The sequence below is a fragment of the Pseudophryne corroboree genome, chromosome 3 (genome assembly GCF_028390025.1).
Source record: "Pseudophryne corroboree isolate aPseCor3 chromosome 3, aPseCor3.hap2, whole genome shotgun sequence".
Classification (NCBI taxonomy): Eukaryota; Metazoa; Chordata; class Amphibia; order Anura; family Myobatrachidae; genus Pseudophryne; species Pseudophryne corroboree.
Window position 1 is genome coordinate 607,288,932 of NC_086446.1, and position 19,576 is coordinate 607,308,507.

At 48.1% G+C, this 19,576-nt stretch overlaps 1 protein-coding gene across 1 annotated transcript in view; it reads right to left on the bottom strand.

Moving 5' to 3' along the window:
* The window catches only part of HELLS (helicase, lymphoid specific), a 270,907-nt gene that overhangs the window by 90,203 nt on the left and 161,128 nt on the right, over positions 1 to 19,576 (bottom strand). The gene's annotated exons all lie outside the window — the stretch shown is intronic.

A 19,576-nucleotide genomic window follows, 5' to 3' on the forward strand; every position in this document is an offset into this window, starting at 1 on the left:
ACGAAGACAGGACCCACTAGCCCTTTGGGGAGACAGAGGGAGAGTTTGCCAGCACACACCAAAAGCGCTATATATATATATCAGGGATAGCCTTATAATAAGTGCTCCCTTATAGCTGCTTTGTTATATCAAAATATCGCCATAAATGTGCCCCCCCCTCTCTGTTTTACCCTGTTTCTGTAGTGCAGTGCAGGGGAGAGACTTGGGAGCCGTCCTGACCAGCGGAGCTGTGAGAGGAAATGGCGCCGTGTGCTGAGGAGATAGGCCCCGCCCCTTTTTCGGCGGGCTCGTCTCCCGCTATTTAGAAAAATTAGGCAGGGGTTAAATATCTCCATATAGCCTCTAGGGCTATATGTGAGGTATTTTTAGCCTTTATAGGTACTCATTTGCCTCCCAGGGCGCCCCCCTCCCAGCGCCCTGCACCCTCAGTGACTGCCGTGTGAAGTGTGCTGAGAGGAAAATGGCGCACAGCTGCAGTGCTGTGCGCTACCTTTAGAAGACTGCAGGAGTCTTCAGCCGCCGATTCTGGACCTCTTCTGATTTCAGCATCTGCAAGGGGGCCGGCGGCGTGGCTCCGGTGACCATCCAGGCTGTACCTGTGATCGTCCCTCTGGAGCTTGATGTCCAGTAGCCAAGAAACCAATCCATCCTGCACGCAGGTGAGTTGACTCCTTCTCCCCTCAGTCCCTCGCTGCAGTGATCCTGTTGCCAGCAGGAATCACTGTAAAATAAAAAACCTAGCTAAACTTTCTCTAAGCAGCTCTTTAGGAGAGCCACCTAGATTGCACCCTTCTCGGCCGGGCACAAAAATCTAACTGGAGTCTGGAGGAGGGTCATAGGGGGAGGAGCCAGTGCACACCACCTGATCGGAAAAAGCTTTACTTTTTGTGCCCTGTCTCCTGCGGAGCCGCTATTCCCCATGGTCCTTTCAGGAACCCCAGCATCCACTAGGACGATAGAGAAAGTGTGTTATCCAAATTTGCTTGATCCAAAGTGGCCTTAACGGCTTCTAAACCATCTATATGAGAAATAATAGTATACAGGAAAGACACATCAGCAGTAAGAATATAATCATCTTCCCATTTTAAATCTGAAAGGTGGTTTAATATATCCCTAGTATCCTTGAGGTGTGACTTTCCCTGTATTACCAGGGGCTGCAGATGATCGTCTATATATGCTGATAAGTTCGACGTAATGGAATTCGTCCCTGCTACTATTGGTCTCCCAGGGGGGTAGGTAGTGTCCTTGTGGACTTTGGGAAGAAGGTACAACACTGGTACCGAAATATCATCATTTATCAAATACTGTGCAACACCTTCATCAATAATTCCCAAATTCACATATTGACTTACCATTTGATCAAATGATTTAAAAATATTAGTTGATGGATCCCCTTTAAGCTTTACATATATGTGACCCCATCTTCAAGTTGTCGTAAACCTTCTTTAATATAATTGTCCCTGTCCATAATAACAATCCCTCCCCCCTTATCCGCTGGTTTAAGGATAATCTCATGGTTCTCTTGTAAATTTTTCAGATATTCCCGTTCTTTTTTATTCAAATTATTAATTTTATTGGGGGCTGCTTCCTTGAGCTGATTAAATTCCTCCAAAACACTTTTGTAAAAGGTGTCTACACAACACCCTTTACTGTGAATGGGATAAAAAACAGATTTTTTCTTAAAGATGGTACCTTCCTTCTCTATATCCTGTTCTGTACCATCCTTAAAAAACCTCTTCAGTGAAAGTTTTCTGATAAACTTTTGTAAGTCTACATATAGATTAAAATGATTAATATCATTGGTAGGACAAAATTTCAGTCCTTTTTTCAAAACTTGGTATTCTATATCATTCAATACATATTTACTGAGATTGAAAATTTTGATCCCCTCAATTTTATCAACTGTATCACTAGTAGACTCAACAATGTCCTGGTCCCCCAATATTTCCGGATTACCTACAAATTTCTTTTTCCCTTTTGAAATTCTAGAGCGTTTGCCTCCTCTTTTGCCTCTCTTTCTGCCCTTGGAGTGTGTCTTAATGCTTACACTTGGCCCGGTCTCTTAATGATATCTCTTTAGAAAATGTGTCTTCCCCAAAAAATGTTGTTCATCATCATAATTAGATTGTGTTCTAAATCTCCCCTTTGGTGTATTGGTTACCCATGAGTTGTGACCCACATCCTCAGGACGATGAGCCCTCCGCATGGTAAACTCACTCTCGATGACGTGGCCATGGGCGTTCTCCATTTAATCCATCATCTCTCCCAAATGATCTACCCCTTCGATTTGTGACAGGGAACCTATTAAATCTTTTAAATTGGCTGGTGGAAACCTATTAAATGTGTGCTCTGATTTATAATGGGGTACTTGGTCCGATCGCTGATACCTTCTTTGAAACCGTGGTCCGATTCTTTGAGGGAGTGGATTATAATCCCTCCTTGTTAACGGCATTGGAGTTTGTTTTTTCTTCCTCATCATTAACAACCTTACTCTCTTTATTTCCATTTTTATCCCTCAAGAATTTTTTCTTTTTTTTTTTTTTTAATTAGAAGTTCCCTCATTTTTCTGTATTTTTATTGTAATCCTATTTTCAAGTGTTTTGTATTCCTCCGTATCTTTAAATGGAGAAATGAGAACTTCATGTTGTTTAATTTGATCTTCCAGCTGTTTCATCTCAATCCTCCTTTCTTGTAAAATTAATTCAATTAATGAGAAGGAACAGCTGGAAATGATCTGATCCCATTTACTCAAAAAGCTCTCAGATACATTACCAAAGGTTGCTTTTTTATCAATCTGAAGACCTTTGGGTATAAAGTGATTGGAGGTATAATGTTCCAATGTTACTATTTCCCACCAGATTTTATTTTCTTTGATGAGAATGTTTTCTAATTTATTCATCAAACCATCTAAAGTAATGTCGTCTGTATTACTGGAATTATGATGGTAGTTTTCCGAAAAAACATTGACCAATAAACCACTACGTTTACTTCTGTGTAGGAACATGCTGCTGCCCCAGGAAGGAAAAAGGTGATGTACAACAGTAGAATAAAAAAAAGACCCTCCTAAGGCGCTGCAAACGGGCAGCAAATAGACAATACCAAATAGGTCACCAACCTATAGGAAAATATATAACAAAGAAAAAGGTACGATCTCACTCTTTGCGCTCCAAATGTCCCTTCACTTGAGTTGTCCTCACACCGATATCGGGGTTTACATGAAACAAAATTAAACATGACAGTGTAATACTGCATATGCAAAAAAGTTCTTTCCACTGTGTAGGGGAAGAAATGAAGTGATGGAAAAATCCCAGGAGAGTTCAAACGTCCACCTTCTTATGGGGTCACCAAAGTGGTACGACGAGGACTTGCCAACAAATTCTTACATGTATGCTTACTTTTATGAATATGGTAGAAAACACATCAAGGTTTCTTTAATGAAGATATTGGGATTTTTCTTCTTAAACCATATGATGCAAATGAATATTGCTCATGTGAACATATGTGGAGTTAAAAAGGGAAGCCAATTAGGGCAAACCAAACCCCTTTTATTTTAAAATAATACAAGCAGACGACCAGTCATACCAAATTTGGGAAACAGATGGACTTCAGCTGACAAAGTAAAATCCGGATATAACAATGTCACATGCTCCCCTCAATGGATATGCTGGTTTAAAAACATCAATGTAACACTATCAACGCGTTTCGATGCTCTGCGGCGTCTTTATCAAGATTAGACAGTGTAGTGGCCATCTTCTCTTGTGAAATCCGTAGAGAACGAAGAGTGTGTTTTTCTGATGGCACTGGTACAATTCACGTAGATCCTTAAGGCATGAACTATGTCCAACAATGCATCCCCCGCAGAGAGGTCTGGTCCCTGGAAGTCCGGGACTAAAATTTCTTCGTTAAGGTGGAATTTAGACACCACCTTAGGAAGATACCCAGATTTGGTTCTGAGAACTGTTCTATCTGTATTAAAAAAAAAAAATTATCAGAAAAGGAGGGCGACATAATGCCCCTAAATCTGAAACTCTTCTAGCTGAAGCAATAGCAAGTGGAGAGGACTTTAGCTGTCAACCATTTAAGATCCACTCGTTTAAGTGGTTCAAAATGAGGCAACTTGAAGGGCCTTTAGAACTAAACTTAAGCCCCAAGGCACTGTAAGGGGAAACAAAAGAAGGTTGAATGTGCAGCATTCCATAGAGAAAAAAAAAAAAAAAAAAAAGTACACATCCTTTAGGTTTGCAATTTTCTTTTGGAACCAGTCAATGCTGACACTTGCACTCTCATGGAAGCCACCCTTGGACCTTTCTCCTAACTGAAGGAATGCTAGGACTCTGGAAACTCCGAAAGACCTAGGATCAAATTTCCGGTCACTGCACCACTGAATATAGGCCTGCCATATTCGGTGATAAATGTGAGCTGATAGTTATCCAACTATGCGTACTCACAAGGTAGATAGAGATTCAGTTCTGTATTGCCTGGCTCAGGAGAGTGGAATACAGGGAGACTTCACCCCGCTTCCAGGATCAATCAATACGTTAGCGAACGCTGAGTGGATCCAGATGCTATTAGATTTTTTTTTAAATTTGGGGCCACCAGAGCAGCAAAACTGACCCTTGGAGACAAACGCATCATTTGATGAATCTGTAGATGAGACCCTGACCACTGTGTGAAGATCAAGTGAAAAGGACATGAATGAAGTCTTCTGAATTGAACTGGAGTGCTTCGAAAGACGCCACCATCTTTCCTAACAGTCGAATGCACAAGTGCACCTAGACTGTCCGTGGTTTGAGCACTAACTGCACCAGATGACGAATACTTTGTGCTTTCACCTCCGGAAGGTGTAAATTCGTTTAGAAATTTCATTTGTTGAGATCGGACAAAGCTTGATTTTTTGAAGCTGACAATCCAACCATGCTGAACTAGGACACTGTACGTTAGTAAGGCATTTTGAAGGAGTATTTGTTGAGACAAAGCCTTGATGAGAAGTTCATCTAAGTACGGAACTATTATCACTCCCAGTGATCAGAGATGAGAAATCACAGACATCACTTTTGTGAATACCCGAGGTGCTGATGAGAGGCCAAACGTTAGTGCCTGAAATTGAGAATGGTTTTGTTGTACCGCAAACCGTAAGTACGCCTGATGCAGTGGCCAAATTGGAATGTGCAAGTATGCATCCTTGAGATACAGCAAAATCATGAATTCCCCTGGTTCCAAACCTGCAATCACTGACTGCAGCAATTCCATCTTGAATCAGTAGTAAGTGACGTACTGACTGAGCCCCTTTAGGTTCAATATTGGTCTGACCGAGCCGTCCGGCTTTGGTATTACAAAAAGATTGGACTAAAACCCTTGACCTTTTTGGTGTTCTGGTACCTGAATCAAAACAGCTGAATCTACGAGAGACTGAGTAGTGGCCTGCAGAACTGCTTTCTTGTCTCCTAACACAAATAGACCTGTCTTGAAAAACTGCATTGGTGGTAGACAATCGAACACCATTTTGTAACCTTTGCACACTAAATTGCGGATCCACCCATCTGTGGATGTTTGAAACCACGCCAAGTGAAATGATTGAAGGCGTGGTCCCACAAACGAAGATCCGAGATGGGCCAGAAGCCAGTCATGCCACTGGTTTGTCAGCTGGCATTGTTTGACGGTTAGTGGTTTGTTGAAAACCATGTCCTCTACCACGTCTACTATGTACGGTTGTTCCTCGAGCACAGCCTCGAAAAGACTGAGGTCTAAAAGATCTGAACGCTGGTCCAGCATACTTCCTTTTAGGAACTGGTGCAAGATAACAGCAGGGAAACAGATTTCCCCCCAGTAGCCTGAGAAATCCATTTTTTCAATTCAGGGCCAAATAACATATTGGCAGTACAAGGTGAAGCCTCTACTCCTCGTCTCGACTCGGCCTGCCGAGACCGCAACCACATCGCCAGCCGGCCCACAATTATAGATGCTGAAATCAGAGAACTTGTCTGGCATCCATACATGCCGTACCCACTCAACCAATTCATAAATGTGATCGGTTAGAAGTATAAGTTGGCCTGAGGAAAGACCCTGTTGAAGGCCTAACCTAAGCTGTTTTGCCCATGCAACTAAAGCCTTGTTAACACAAACTCCAACTAAAGCAGGTCTAAGCAACCTCCCTGCTGCTTTATAAATGGACTTTAGCATGGCCTCTAGCTTACGCTTCTACAGTTCTTAAAGCGTTCTTGCAGCTGGGACTGGAATGGTTAACTTGTTTTGAAACTGAAGAATCCATAGGTGGCAAATTTTCACATTTAGTTGTCAGACTGTAGTTCGACAGAAATCGCTTTGGCATAGAAAAGAGTTTCTGGATTTTGCCATGCTTCCATCAACTGCTTATTAAGAGAACCTGAAAAAGGAAAACAGTCACCCTTGGTCTCTTAAATGAAACCTAATCTTTTGACAGGCTCCTCTGTCTCAGTGAACTCTAACACCTGGCGTACCACCCTAATGAGATCATCAATGCCCGGTCTATCAGTAACCTCACTACCCGACTCCTGGCCCAATTCACCTTCCCCCTCTTCTTCCTGAGATACAAGGTCTGGCATTGAATCATCTGTGTAAAATCGTGGTAACTGGTAAATTATGAGACAAACGATGACTACTCTTAAGATTTAAACTACTCATGGACTTTTGTAAACCCTGCAAAGTTCTTGAAATATCCTTGAAGGAGGAGTTCGCAAAATAAATATTTGTACATCTGCTCTTATGTGGACCACCACTGGATGTTAGTGGTGGTTGAAAACAAGATTTTACTTACCGGTAAATCTATTTCTCGTAGTCCGTAGTGGATGCTGGGGACTCCGTAAGGACCATGGGGATAGACAAGCTCCGCAGGAGACATGGGCACTTTAAGAAAGAATTTAGGTTCTGGTGTGCACTGGCTCCTCCCTCTATGCCCCTCCTCCAGACCTCAGTTAGAGAAACTGTGCCCAGAAGAGCTGACAGTACAAGGAAAGGATTTTGGTAATCCAGGGCAAGATTCATACCAGCCACACCGTATAACAAGTGAAAACAACCAGTTAACAGTATGATAAACAGAGCATCACGTCAACCCTGATGCAACCATAACATAACCCTTATTGAAGCAATAACTATATACAAGTATTGCAGAAGAATTCCGCACTTGAAACGGGCGCCCAGCATCCACTACGGACTACGAGAAATAGACTTACCGGTAAGTAAAATCTTATTTTCTCTAACGTCCTAGTGGATGCTAGGGACTCCGTAAGGACCATGGGGATTATACCAAAGCTCCCAAACGGGCGGGAGAGTGCGGATGACTCTGCAGCACCGATTGAGCAAACACAAGGTCCTCCTCAGCCAGGGTATCAAACTTGTAGAACTTTGCAAAAGTGTTTAAACCTGACCAAGTAGCCGCTCGGCAAGGTTGTAATGCCGAGACCCCTCGGGCAGCCGCCCAAGAAGAGCCCACCTTCCTAGTGGAATGGGCCTTAACTTATTTTGGCAGCGGCAATCCAGCCGCAGAATGAGCCTGCTGAATCGTGTTACAGATCCAGCGAGCAATAGTTTGCTTTGAAGCAGGAGCACCAAGCTTGTTGGAAGCATACAGGATAAACAAAGATTCTGTTTTCCTGACCCTAGCCGTTCTGGCTACATAAACTTTCAAAGCCCTGACCACATCAAGTACCTCAGAATCCTCCAAGTCAGTAGTAGCCACAGGCACCACAATAGGTTGGTTTATATGAAAGGATGAAACCACTTTCGGCAGAAATTGTGGACGGGTCCGCAATTCTGCTCTATCCGCATGGAAAACCAGATGACGGCTTTGCAACATAAAAGCCCCTAACTCTGACACACGCCTAGCCGAAGCCAAGGCTAATAGCATGACCACCTTCCACGTGAGATATTTCAACTCCACCGTTTTGAGTGGTTCAAACCAGTGGGATTTCAGGAAACTCAACACCACGTTAAGATCCCAAGGTGCCACGGGAGGCACAAAAGGGGGCTGAATATGCAGCACTCCCTTTACAAACGTCTGAACTTCAGGTAGAGAAGCCAACTCTTTTTGAAAGAAAATGCATAGGGCCGAAATCTGGACCTTAATGGAACCCAATTTTAGGCCCAAATTCACTCCGGACTGTAGGAAGTGAAGGAAACGGCCCAGCTGGAATTCCTCCGTAGCAGCATTCCTGGCCTCACACCAAGCAACATATTTTCGCTATATACGGTGATAATGTTCAGCTGTCACGTCCTTCCTAGCCTTTATCAGCGTAGGAATGACCTCATCCGGAATGCCTCTCTGCTAGGATCCGGCGTTCAACCGCCATGCCGTCAAACGCAGCCGTGGTAAGTCTTGGAACAGACAGGGCCCCTGTTGCAACAAATCCTGTCTTAGAGGAAGAGGCAATGGGTCCTCTGTGAGCATTTCTTGCAGATCTGGATACCAAGTCCTTCATGGCCAATCTGGAACAATGAGTATTGTTCTCACTCCTCTTTTTCTTATTGTCCTCAGCACCTTGGGTATGAGAGGAAGAGGAAGAAATACATAGACCGACTGGAACACCCACGGTGTCACCATTGCGTCTACAGCTATCGCCTGAAGGTCTCTTGACCTGGCGCAATACCTCTGTAGCTTTTTGTTGAGGCGGGATGCCATGTCCACCTGTGGCAGTTCCCACCGACTTGTAATCTGTGCGAAGACTTTCTGATGAAGTCCCCAATCTCCCGGGTGGAGGTCGTGTCTGCCGAGGAAGTCTGCTTCCCAGTTGTCCACTCCCGGGATGAACACTGCTGATAGTGCGCTTACGTGATTCGCCGCCCAGCGAACAATTCTGGTGGCTTCCGCCATCATGCTCCTTGTGCCGCCTTGGCGGTTTACATGAGCCACTGCGGTGATGTTGTCTGACCGAATCAGAACCGGTTGGTCGCGAAGCAGGGTCTCCGCTTGACGTAGGGCGTTGTATATGGCCCTTAGTTCCAGGATGTTGATGTGAAGGCAAGTCTCTTGACTTGACCATAGACCTTGGAAATTTCTTCCCTGTGTGACTGCACCCCAACCTCGGAGGCTTGCTTGCGTCCGTGGTCACCAGGACCCAGTCCTGAATGCTGAATCTGCGGCCCTCGAGAAGGTGAGCGCTCTGCAGCCACCACAGGAGTGATACCCTGGCCCTGGGGGATATGGTGATTAACCGATACATCTGAAGATGTGATCCGGACCACTTGTCCAGTAAGTCCCATTGAAAAGTTCTCGCATGGAACCTGCCGAAGGGAATGGCCTCGTATGATGCCACCATCTTTCCCAGGACACGAGTGCAGTGATGCACTGACACCTGTTTTGGTTTTAATAAGTTCCTGACCAGTGTCATGAGTTCCTGAGCTCTCTCCATCGGGAGATAAACCCTTTTCTGGTCTGTGTCTACAATCATGCCCAGGAAAGGCAGACGAGTCGTAGGAACCAACTGCGACTTTGGAATATTTAGAATCCAGCCGTGCTGCCGTAACACTTCCAGAGAAAGTGATACGCTGATCAGCAACTGCTCTTTTGATCTCGCTTTTATGAGGAGATCGTCCAAGTATGGGAAAATTGTGACTCCTTGCTTCCGCAGGAGAACCATCATTTCCGCCATTACCTTGGTAAATATTCTCGGTGCCGTGGAGAGACCAAACGGCAACGTCTGAAATTGGTAATGACAATCCTGTACCACAAATCTGAGGTACGCCTGATGAGGTGGATAAATGGGGACATGAAGGTATGCATCCTTTATGTCCAGAGACACCATAAAATCCCCCCCTTCTAGGCTTGCGATGACCGCTCTCAGCGATTCCATCTTGAACTTGAACCTTTTCAGGTATATGTTCAGGGATTTTAAATTCAATATGGGTCTGACCGAACCGTCTGGTTTCGGGACTACAAACATGGTCGAATAATAACCCCTTCCTTGTTGGAGGGGAACCTTGACCACCACCTGTTGAAGATACAATTTGTGAATTGCAGTTAACACTATTTCCCTCTCGTGGGGGGAAGCTGGCAGGGCCGATTTGAGGTATAGGTGCGGGGGTATCTCCTCGAATTCCAGCTTGTATCCCTGACACACAAAATCTATTGCCCAGGGATCCAACTGGGAGTGAACCCACTTGTGGCTGAAATTTCGAAGACGTACCCCCACCGGGCCTAGCTCCGCTTGTGGAGCCCCAGCGTCATGCGGTGGATTTTGTAGAGACCGGGGAGGACTTCTGTTCCTGGGAACTAGCTGTGTTGTGCAGCTTCTTTCCTCTGCCCCTGCCTCTGGCAAGAAAGGACGCACCTCGGACTTTCTTGTTTTTCTGTGATCGAAAGGACTGCATTTGATTATACGGTGCTCTCTTAGGCTGTGAGGAAACATATGGCAAAAAATTTTACTTTCCAGCAGTAGCTGTGGAGACCAGGTCCGAGAGACCCTCCCCAAACAATTCCTCACCCTTGTAAGGTAAAACCTCCATATGCCTTTTTGAGTCGGCATCACCTGTCCATTGCCGAGTCCACAGGACCCTTCTGGCAGAAATCGACATAGCATTTATTCTAGAACCCAGTAGACTAATGTCTCTTTGAGCATCTCTCATATATAGAACAGAGTCTTTAATATGCCCCAGGGTCAATAATATAGTATCCTTGTCTAAGGTATCAAGTTCCTCAGACAGGGTGTCCGTCAACGCTGCTACAGCACTACACACCCAGGCCGACGCGATCGCCAGCCTCAGTAAGGTACCTGAATGTGTATAAATGGACTTCAGGGTACCCTCCTGTTTTCTATCCGCAGCATCTTTGAGGGTAGCCGTATCCTGTGACGGCAGGGCTACCTTCTTGGATAAGCGTGTTAAAGCTTTGTCCACCCTAGAGGAGGATTCCCAGCGTAACCTGTCCGCTGGCGGGAAAGGATACGCCATAAGAATCCTTTTGGAAATCTGCATTTTTTTATCTGGAGATTCCCAAGCCTTTTCACATAACTCATTTAGCTCGTGTGAGGGGGGAAAGGATACCTGTGGCTTCTTTTCCCCATACATATGTACCCTCCTGTCAGGGACTGGGGTTTCCTCTGTGATGTGCAACACATCCTTAATTGCTATAATCATATAACGGATGCATTTAAGCCTTTTGGCTGTAATTTTGCATCATCGTAATCGACACTGGAGTCAAAATCCATGTCGGTATCCGTGTCAACAATTTGGGATAGTGGGCGCTTCTGAGGGGTGGTCTTCTGTATGCCGAATGTCGGGATCCCGGCACACAGTATACCGGCGCCGGAATCCCGACACCCGGCATACCGACAACTATTCTCCCTCGTGGGGGTCCACGACCCCCCTGGAGGGAGAATAAAATAGTGTGGCGCGCGTAGCGCGCCACCGTGCCCGCAGCGCGGCGAGCGCAGCGAGCCCGCAAGAGGCTCCTTTGCGCTCGCCACACTGTTGGTATGCCGGAGGTCGGGCTCCCGGTGCCGGTATGCTGGTCGCCGGGAGCCCGAGCGCCGGCATACCGTACGACACCCCTTCTGAGACCCTGTCGGCCTCTGCGACATAGGATCAGGCATGGGTTGGGACCCTGACTGTCCTGAGGCTTCAGCTTTTTCTAACCTTTTATGTAAGGAATTAACATTATCATTTAAAACCTTCCACATATCCATCCAATCAAGTGTCGGCGCCGTCGGCGGAGACACCACATTAATTTGCTCCCGCTCTGCTTCCACATAGCCTTCATCAGACATGTCGACACAAGCGTACCGACAACACACACACAGGGAATGCCCTTTTTGAAGACTGTTCCCCCACAAGGCCCTTTGGAGAGAGAGTATGCCAGCACACACCACAGCGCTATAACCCAGGAATAACACAGTAACTTAATGTTAACCCAGTAGCTGCTGTTTATAATAAGAATTTACTTACCGATAATTCTATTTCTCGTAGTCCGTAGTGGATGCTGGGAACTCCGTAAGGACCATGGGGAATAGCGGCTCCGCAGGAGACTGGGCACAAAAAGAAAAGCTTTAGGACTACCTGGTGTGCACTGGCTCCTCCCCCTATGACCCTCCTCCAAGCCTCAGTTAGGATACTGTGCCCGGACGAGCGTACACAATAAGGAAGAATTTTGAATCCCGGGTAAGACTCATACCAGCCACACCAATCACACCGTACAACCTGTGATATGAACCCAGTTAACAGCATGATAACAGAGGAGCCTCTGGATAGATGGCTCACAACAACAATAACCCGATTTGTTAACAATAACTATGTACAAGTATTGCAGATAATCCGCACTTGGGATGGGCGCCCAGCATCCACTACGGACTATGAGAAATAGAATTATCGGTAAGTAAATTCTTATTTTCTCTGACGTCCTAGTGGATGCTGGGAACTCCGTAAGGACCATGGGGATTATACCAAAGCTCCCAAAACGGGCGGGAGAGTGCGAATGACTCTGCAGCACCGAGTGAGAAAACTCCAGGTCCTCCTCAGCCAGAGAGTCAAATTTGTAAAATTTTACAAAAGTATTTGACCCTGACCAAGTAGCAGCTCGGCAGAGTTGTAAAGCCGAGACCCCTCGGGCAGCCGCCCAAGATGAGCCCACCTTCCTTGTGGAGTGGGCTTTTACAGATTTTGGCTGTGGCAGGCCTGCCACAGAATGTGCAAGCTGAATTGTACTACAAATCCAGCGAGCAATAGTCTGCTTAGAAGCAGGAGCACCCAGCTTGTTGGGTGCGTACAGGATAAATAGCGAGTCAGATTTTCTGACTCCAGCCATCCTGGAAACATATTTTCAGGGCCCTGACAACGTCCAGCAACTTGGAGTCCTCCAAGTCCTTAGTAGCCGCAGGTACCACAATAGGCTGGTTCAGATGAAACGCTGAAACCACCTTTGGGAGAAATTGAGGACGAGTCCTCAATTCTGCCCTGTCCGTATGAAAAATCAGGTAAGGGCTTTTACAGGATAAAGCCGCCAATTCGGACACACGTGCCTGGCTAAAGCCAGGGCCAACAACATGACCACTTTCCATGTGAGATATTTTAATTCCACAGTGTTGAGTGGTTCAAACCAATGTGATTTTAGGAAATCCAAAACATTCAGATCCCAGGGTGCCACTGGAGGCACAAAAGGAGGCTGTATATGTAGCACTCCCTTAACAAACGTCTGGACTTCAGGCACTGAAGCCAGTTCTCTCTGAAAGAAAATCGACAGGGCCGAAATCTGGACCTTAATGGATCCTAATTTTAGGCCCATCGACACTCCTGCTTGCAGGAAATGCAGGAATCGACCCAGTTGAAATTCCTCCGTCGGGGCCTTTTTGGCCTCGCACCACGCAACATATTTCCGCCAGATGCGGTGATAATGCTTTGCGGTTACATCCTTTCTGGCTTTTATCAAAGTAGGGATGACTTCGTCTGGAATGCCTTTTTCCTTTAGGATCCGGCGTTCAACCGCCATGCCGTCAAACGCAGCCGCGGTAAGTCTTGGAACAGACAGGGTCCCTGCTGGAGCAGGTCCCTTCTCAGAGGTAGAGGCCACGGGTCCTCTGTGAGCATCTCTTGAAGTTCCGGGTACCAAGTCCTTCTTGGCCAATCCGGAGCCACGAGAATAGTTCTTACTCCTCCCCGCCGTATAATTCTCAGCACCTTGGGTATGAGAGGCAGAGGAGGGAACACATACACCGACTGGTACACCCATGGTGTTACCAGAGCGTCCACAGCTATTGCTTGAGGGTCCCTTGACCTGGCGCAATACCTGTCCAGTTTTTTGTTGAGGCGGGACGCCATCATGTCCACCTTTGGTTTTTCCCAACGGTTTATCATCATGTGGAAGACTTCTGGGTGAAGTCCCCACTCTCCCGGGTGGAGGTCGTGCCTGCTGAGGAAGTCTGCTTCCCAGTTGTCCACTCCCGGAATTAACACTGCCGACAGTGCTATCACATGATTTTCCGCCCAGCGAAGAATCCTTGCAGCTTCTGCCATTGCCCTCCTGCTTCTTGTGCCGCCCTGTCTGTTTACGTGGGCGACTGCCGTGATGTTGTCCGACTGGATCAGCACCGGCTGACCTTGAAGCAGAGGTCTTGCTTGGCTTAGAGCATTGTAAATGGCTCTTAACTCCAGGATATTTATGTGAAGTGATGTCTCCAGGCTTGACCACAAGCCCTGGAAGTTTCTTCCCTGTGTGACTGCTCCCCAGCCTCGCAGGCTGGCATCCGTGGTCACCAGAACCCAGTCCTGAATGCCGAATCTGCGGCCCTCTAGAAGATGAGCACTCTGCAACCACCACAGGAGAGACACCCTTGTCCTTGGGGACAGGGTTATTCGCTGATGCATCTGAAGATGCGATCCGGACCATTTGTCCAGCAGGTCCCACTGGAATGTTCTTGCGTGGAATCTGCCGAATGGGATTGCTTCGTGAATACAGCTTGTGAATGGCTTCCAATACCGCCTCCCTGTCGGAGGGAGACGTCGGTAAGGCAGACTTTAGGAAACGGCGAGGGGGAGACGCCTCGAATTCCAATTTGTACCCCTGAGATACCACTTGAAGGATCCAGGGATCCACTTGTGAGTGAGCCCACTGCGCGCTGAAATTCTTGAGACGGGCCCCCACCGTGCCGGAGTCCGCTTGTAGAGCCCCAGCGTCATGCTGAGGACTTGGCAGAAGCGGGAGAGGGCTTCTGTTCCTGGGAACTGGCTGTTTGCTGCAGCCTTTTTCCTCTCCCTCTGCCACGGGGCAGAAATGAGGAGCCTTTCGCCCGTTTGCCCTTATGGGGCCGAAAGGACTGCGCCTGATAATACGGCGTCTTTTTATGTTGAGAGGCTACCTGGGGTAAAAATGTGGATTTCCCAGAAGTTGCCGTGGATACCAGGTCCGATAGACCTACCCCAAATAACTCCTCCCCTTTATAAGGCAATACTTCCATATGCCTTTTGGAATCAGCATCACCTGACCACTGCCGCGTCCATAACCCTCTTCTGGCAGATATGGACAGCGCACTTACTCTTGATGCCAGTCGGCAAATATCCCTCTGTGCATCACGCATATATAAAAACGCATCTTTTAAATGCTCTATAGTCCGTAATATAGTGTCCCTATCCAGGGTATCAATATTTTCAGTCAGGGAATCCGACCAAGCCACCCCAGCACTGCACATCCAGGCTGAGGCGATTGCTGGTCGCAGTATAACACCCGTGTGAGTGTATATACATTTAAGGATATTCTCCTGCTTTCTGTCAGCAGGCTCCTTAAGGGCGGCCGTATCCGGAGACGGTAGTGCCACCTGTTTTGACAAGCGTGTGAGCGCTTTATCCACCCTAGGAGGTGTTTCCCAACGTGCCCTATCCTCTGGCGGGAAGGGGTATGATGCCAATAACTTTTTAGGAATTATCAGTCTTTTATCGGGAGAAACTCACGCTTCATCACACTTCATTTAATTCCTCAGAAGCAGGAAAAACTACAGGTAGTTTTCTCTCACCAAACATAATACCCTTTTTAGTGGTACTTGTATTATCAGAAATGTGTAAAACATTTTTCATTGCCTCAATCATGTAACGTGTGGCCCTACTGGAAGTCACATTCGTCTCTTCATCGTCGACACTGGAGTCAGTATCCATGTCGGCGTCTGTATCTACCATCTGAGGTAGCGGGCGTTTTAGAGCCCCTGATGGTCTTTGAGACGCCTGGACAGGCACCAGCTGAGTAGCCGGCTGTCTCATGTCATCAACTGTCTTTTGTAAAGAGCTGAAACTTTCACGTAAATCCTTCCATAAGCTCATCCACTCAGGTGTCGACTCCCTAGGGGGTGACACCACCAGTACAGGCAATTGCTCCGCCTCCACATCATTTTCCTCTTCATACATGTCGACAGTCGTACCGACACACAGGAAATGCTCTGATAGAGGACAGGACCCCACTAGCCCTTTGGGGAAACAGAGGGAGAGTATGCCAGCACACACCAGAGCGCTATATATATGTTGGGATAACACCAAACAGTGTTTTTCCCTTTATAGCTGCTGTGTATATTATACTGCGCCTAATTAGTGCCCACCCCCTCTTGTTTTACCCTTTTCTGTAGTGCAGGACTGCAGGGGAGAGTCAGGGAGACGTCCTTCCAGCGGAGCTGTGAGGGAAAATGGCGCCAGTGTGCTGAGGAGATAGGCTCCGCCCCCTTCTCGGCGGACTTTTCTCCCGCTTTTTTCCGGAATCTGGCAGGGGTTAATATACATCCATATAGCCCTGGGGGTTATATGTGATGTAATTTAGCCAGCCAAGGTGTTTATATTGCTGCTCAGGGCGCTCCCCCCCCCCAGCGCCCTGCACCCATCAGTGACCGGAGCGTGTGGTGCATGAGGAGCAATGGCGCACAGCTTCAGTGCTGTGCGCTACCTTGGTGAAGACTGATGTCTTCTGCCGCCGATTTTCCGGACCTCTTCTTGCTTCTGGCTCTGTAAGGGGGCCGGCGGCGCGGCTCTGGGACCGGACTCCGAGGCTGGGCCTGTGTTCGGTCCCTCTGGAGCTAATGGTGTCCAGTAGCCTAAGAAGCCCAAGCTGGCTGCAAGCAGGCAGGTTCGCTTCTTCTCCCCTTAGTCCCTCGATGCAGTGAGCCTGTTGCCAGCAGGTCTCACTGAAAATAAAAAACCTAAAACTAACTTTTCCTAAGAAGCTCAGGAGAGCCTCCTAGATTGCACCCAGCTCGGTCGGGCACAAAAATCTAACTGAGGCTTGGAGGAGGGTCATAGGGGGAGAAGCCAGTGCACACCAGGTAGTCCTAAAGCTTTTCTTTTTGTGCCCAGTCTCCTGCGGAGCCGCTATTCCCCATGGTCCTTACGGAGTTCCCAGCATCCACTAGGACGTCAGAGAAATTGTGTTTTTGCGCCTAATTTATGTGCCCCCCTCTCTTTTTACCCTCTTCTACCGTGAATCTGCAGGGGAGAGCCTGGGGAGCTTCCTCTCAGCGGAGCTGTGGAGAAAAAAATGGCGCTGGTGAGTGCTGAGGAAGAAGCCCCGCCCCCTCGACGGCGGGCTTCTGTCCTGCTTAAATATGCATTTTCTTGGCAGGGGCTCATACATATATACAGTGCCCAACTGTATATATGTTTATTTTTGCCAAAGAGAGGTTCCAAATGCTGCCCAGGGCGACCCCCCCTGCGCCCTGCACCCTTACAGTGACCGGAGTATGTGATGTGTGTGGGAGCAATGGCGCACAGCTGCAGTGCTGTGCGTTACCTCAGTGAAGAACGGAGTCTTCTGCCGCCGATTTGAAGTCTTCTTGCTTCTCATACTCACCCGGCTTCTGTCTTCCGGCTCTGCGAGGGGGACGGCGGCGCGGCTCTGGGATCGGACAGCGAGGGTGAGATCCTGCGTACGATCCCTCTGGAGCTAATGGTGTCCAGTAGCCTAAGAAGCAGGACCTAGCTTCAGAGAGTAGGGCTGCTTCTCTCCCCTCTGTCCCACGATGCAGGGAGTCTGTTGCCAGCAGAGCTCCCTGAAAATAAAAAACCTAACAAAATACTCTCTCTCAGCGAACTCAGGAGAGCTCACTGAAAAGCACCCAGCTTGTCTGGGCACAGTATCAAACTGAGGTCTGGAGGAGGGGCATAGAGGGATGAGCCAGTGCACACCAGAACCTAAATTCTTTCTTAAAGTGCCCATGTCTCCTGCGGAGCCCGTCTATCCCCATGGTCCTTACGGAGTCCCCAGCATCCACTAGGACGTTAGAGAAATATTTTATGGACAGTTATATCAACACAGTATCAGATCTTTTATAAATATATCACCCCCCACCACCTATTACTCCATGCAGAGAGCAGCGGTGCTGTTCCGTAGAGTGCAGGAAGCTCCAGCTAGCTTGATGGATGACAGCGGGTATAGCTCACCTAAGCAGGGGCAGCGTGAGCTGACAGTCTGCTTACATAGCAACAGGGCTGGGGAAAGAGATAAATGCGCAGGGCAGCATATAGCGAAATCTCCTCCCCCCCCCCTCCCCCCGCAGAGCAGCGCAAGCTCACTGTCCCCTTACATAGCAGCAGGGCTGGGGAGAGCGGTGACAGCGCAGGGCAGCATGCAGAGGAATCTCCAGCCCACACAGAGTGGCGGCAGCGCAATCTGACCGTCCCCTTACACAGCTGCGGGGCTAGGTAGAGCAGTGATGGGCGCAGGGCAGCGTTACATCTCTCCCATACAATAAAACGGGCACACGGAACGGCAGCAGAGGGAGCTGACCGCTCGCTCCTTATCTGCTGCCGTAGTCTGGAGACGCTGACTGGCTTCTCATCAAGCACTATCCTGCTCCTTCAGCCAAGGGTGAAATCAGCTAACACTGATTAAGTTCTATGGCGGGGCTTCTCTCCAAGTGCTGACAAGCCTTTTGCTGCTTTTAACAGCACACACAGTCCCGGACCGAAGCTTCTCAGGAAGCTGGAAAGGGCTGCGATTTGTAAATACTGTATATACTCTAGTATAAGTCGACCCGAATATAAGCCGAGGCACCTAATTTTACCACAAAACCTGGGAAAACTTATTGACTCGAGTATAAGCCTAGGGTGGGAAATACAGCTCTAGCCGTACACAGCCCTCATAGTGCCAGATATGCCCTCATACTGCCAGATATGCCCACACAGTCCCAGATATGCCCTCATGCTGCCAGATATGCCCCACAGTGCCAGATGTGCCCTCATGCTGCCAGATACGCCCCACAATGCCAGATGTGCCAGATATGCCCCACAGTGCCAGATATGCCCTCATGCTGCCAGATATGCCCCACAATGCCAGATGTGCCAGATATGCCCCACAGTGCCAGAAATGCCCCCATGCTGCCAGATATGCCCCACAATGCCAAATGTGCCAGATATGCCCCACAGTGCCAGATATGCCCTCATGCTGCCAGATATGCCCCACAATAACAGATGTGCCAGATATGCCCCACAGTGCCAGTTACTTACCCTCCGTCGCTCCCGTCTGTCCCGTCGCTCCCGCGCTGTCTTCCGAAGGAGGGACACGGAGAGCACAGCGCGCGGCTCTCCTGTGTCCCTCCTGCGTCTCCGACGTGTGTGTTAAAGGAAGTGCCGGTTTCCGGGACTTCCTTTAACACACACATGCCGCCGGAGACACAGGAGGGACACAGGAGAGCCGCGCGCTGTGCCCTCCGTGTCCCTCCTTTAACACACACGCCGCCGGGACACAGGAGAGCCGCGCGCTGTGCCCTCCGTGTCCCTCCTTTAACACATACACACGCCGCCGGAGGGACACAGGAGAGCCGCGCGCTGTGCCCTCCGTGTCCCTCCTTTAACACATACACACGCCGCCGGAGGGACACAGGAGAGCCGCGCGCTGTGCCCTCCCATGTCCCTCCTAAATACTCACTCGTGTATAAGCCGAAGAGGCTTTTTCAGCACAAAAAAAAGGTGCTGAAAAAGTCGGCTTATACTTGAGTATATACAGTAACTAAAAATTTAAAGTTTTAAAAATACCAGTATGGAGCAGTGTTTAGAACACTCCCTGGTAGACAAAAAAAAATACAGGCATCTTGGGAGTATGGAGCGTTACCAAATTAAAGTATTTAAATATGCTTATCCTTGCGAATGC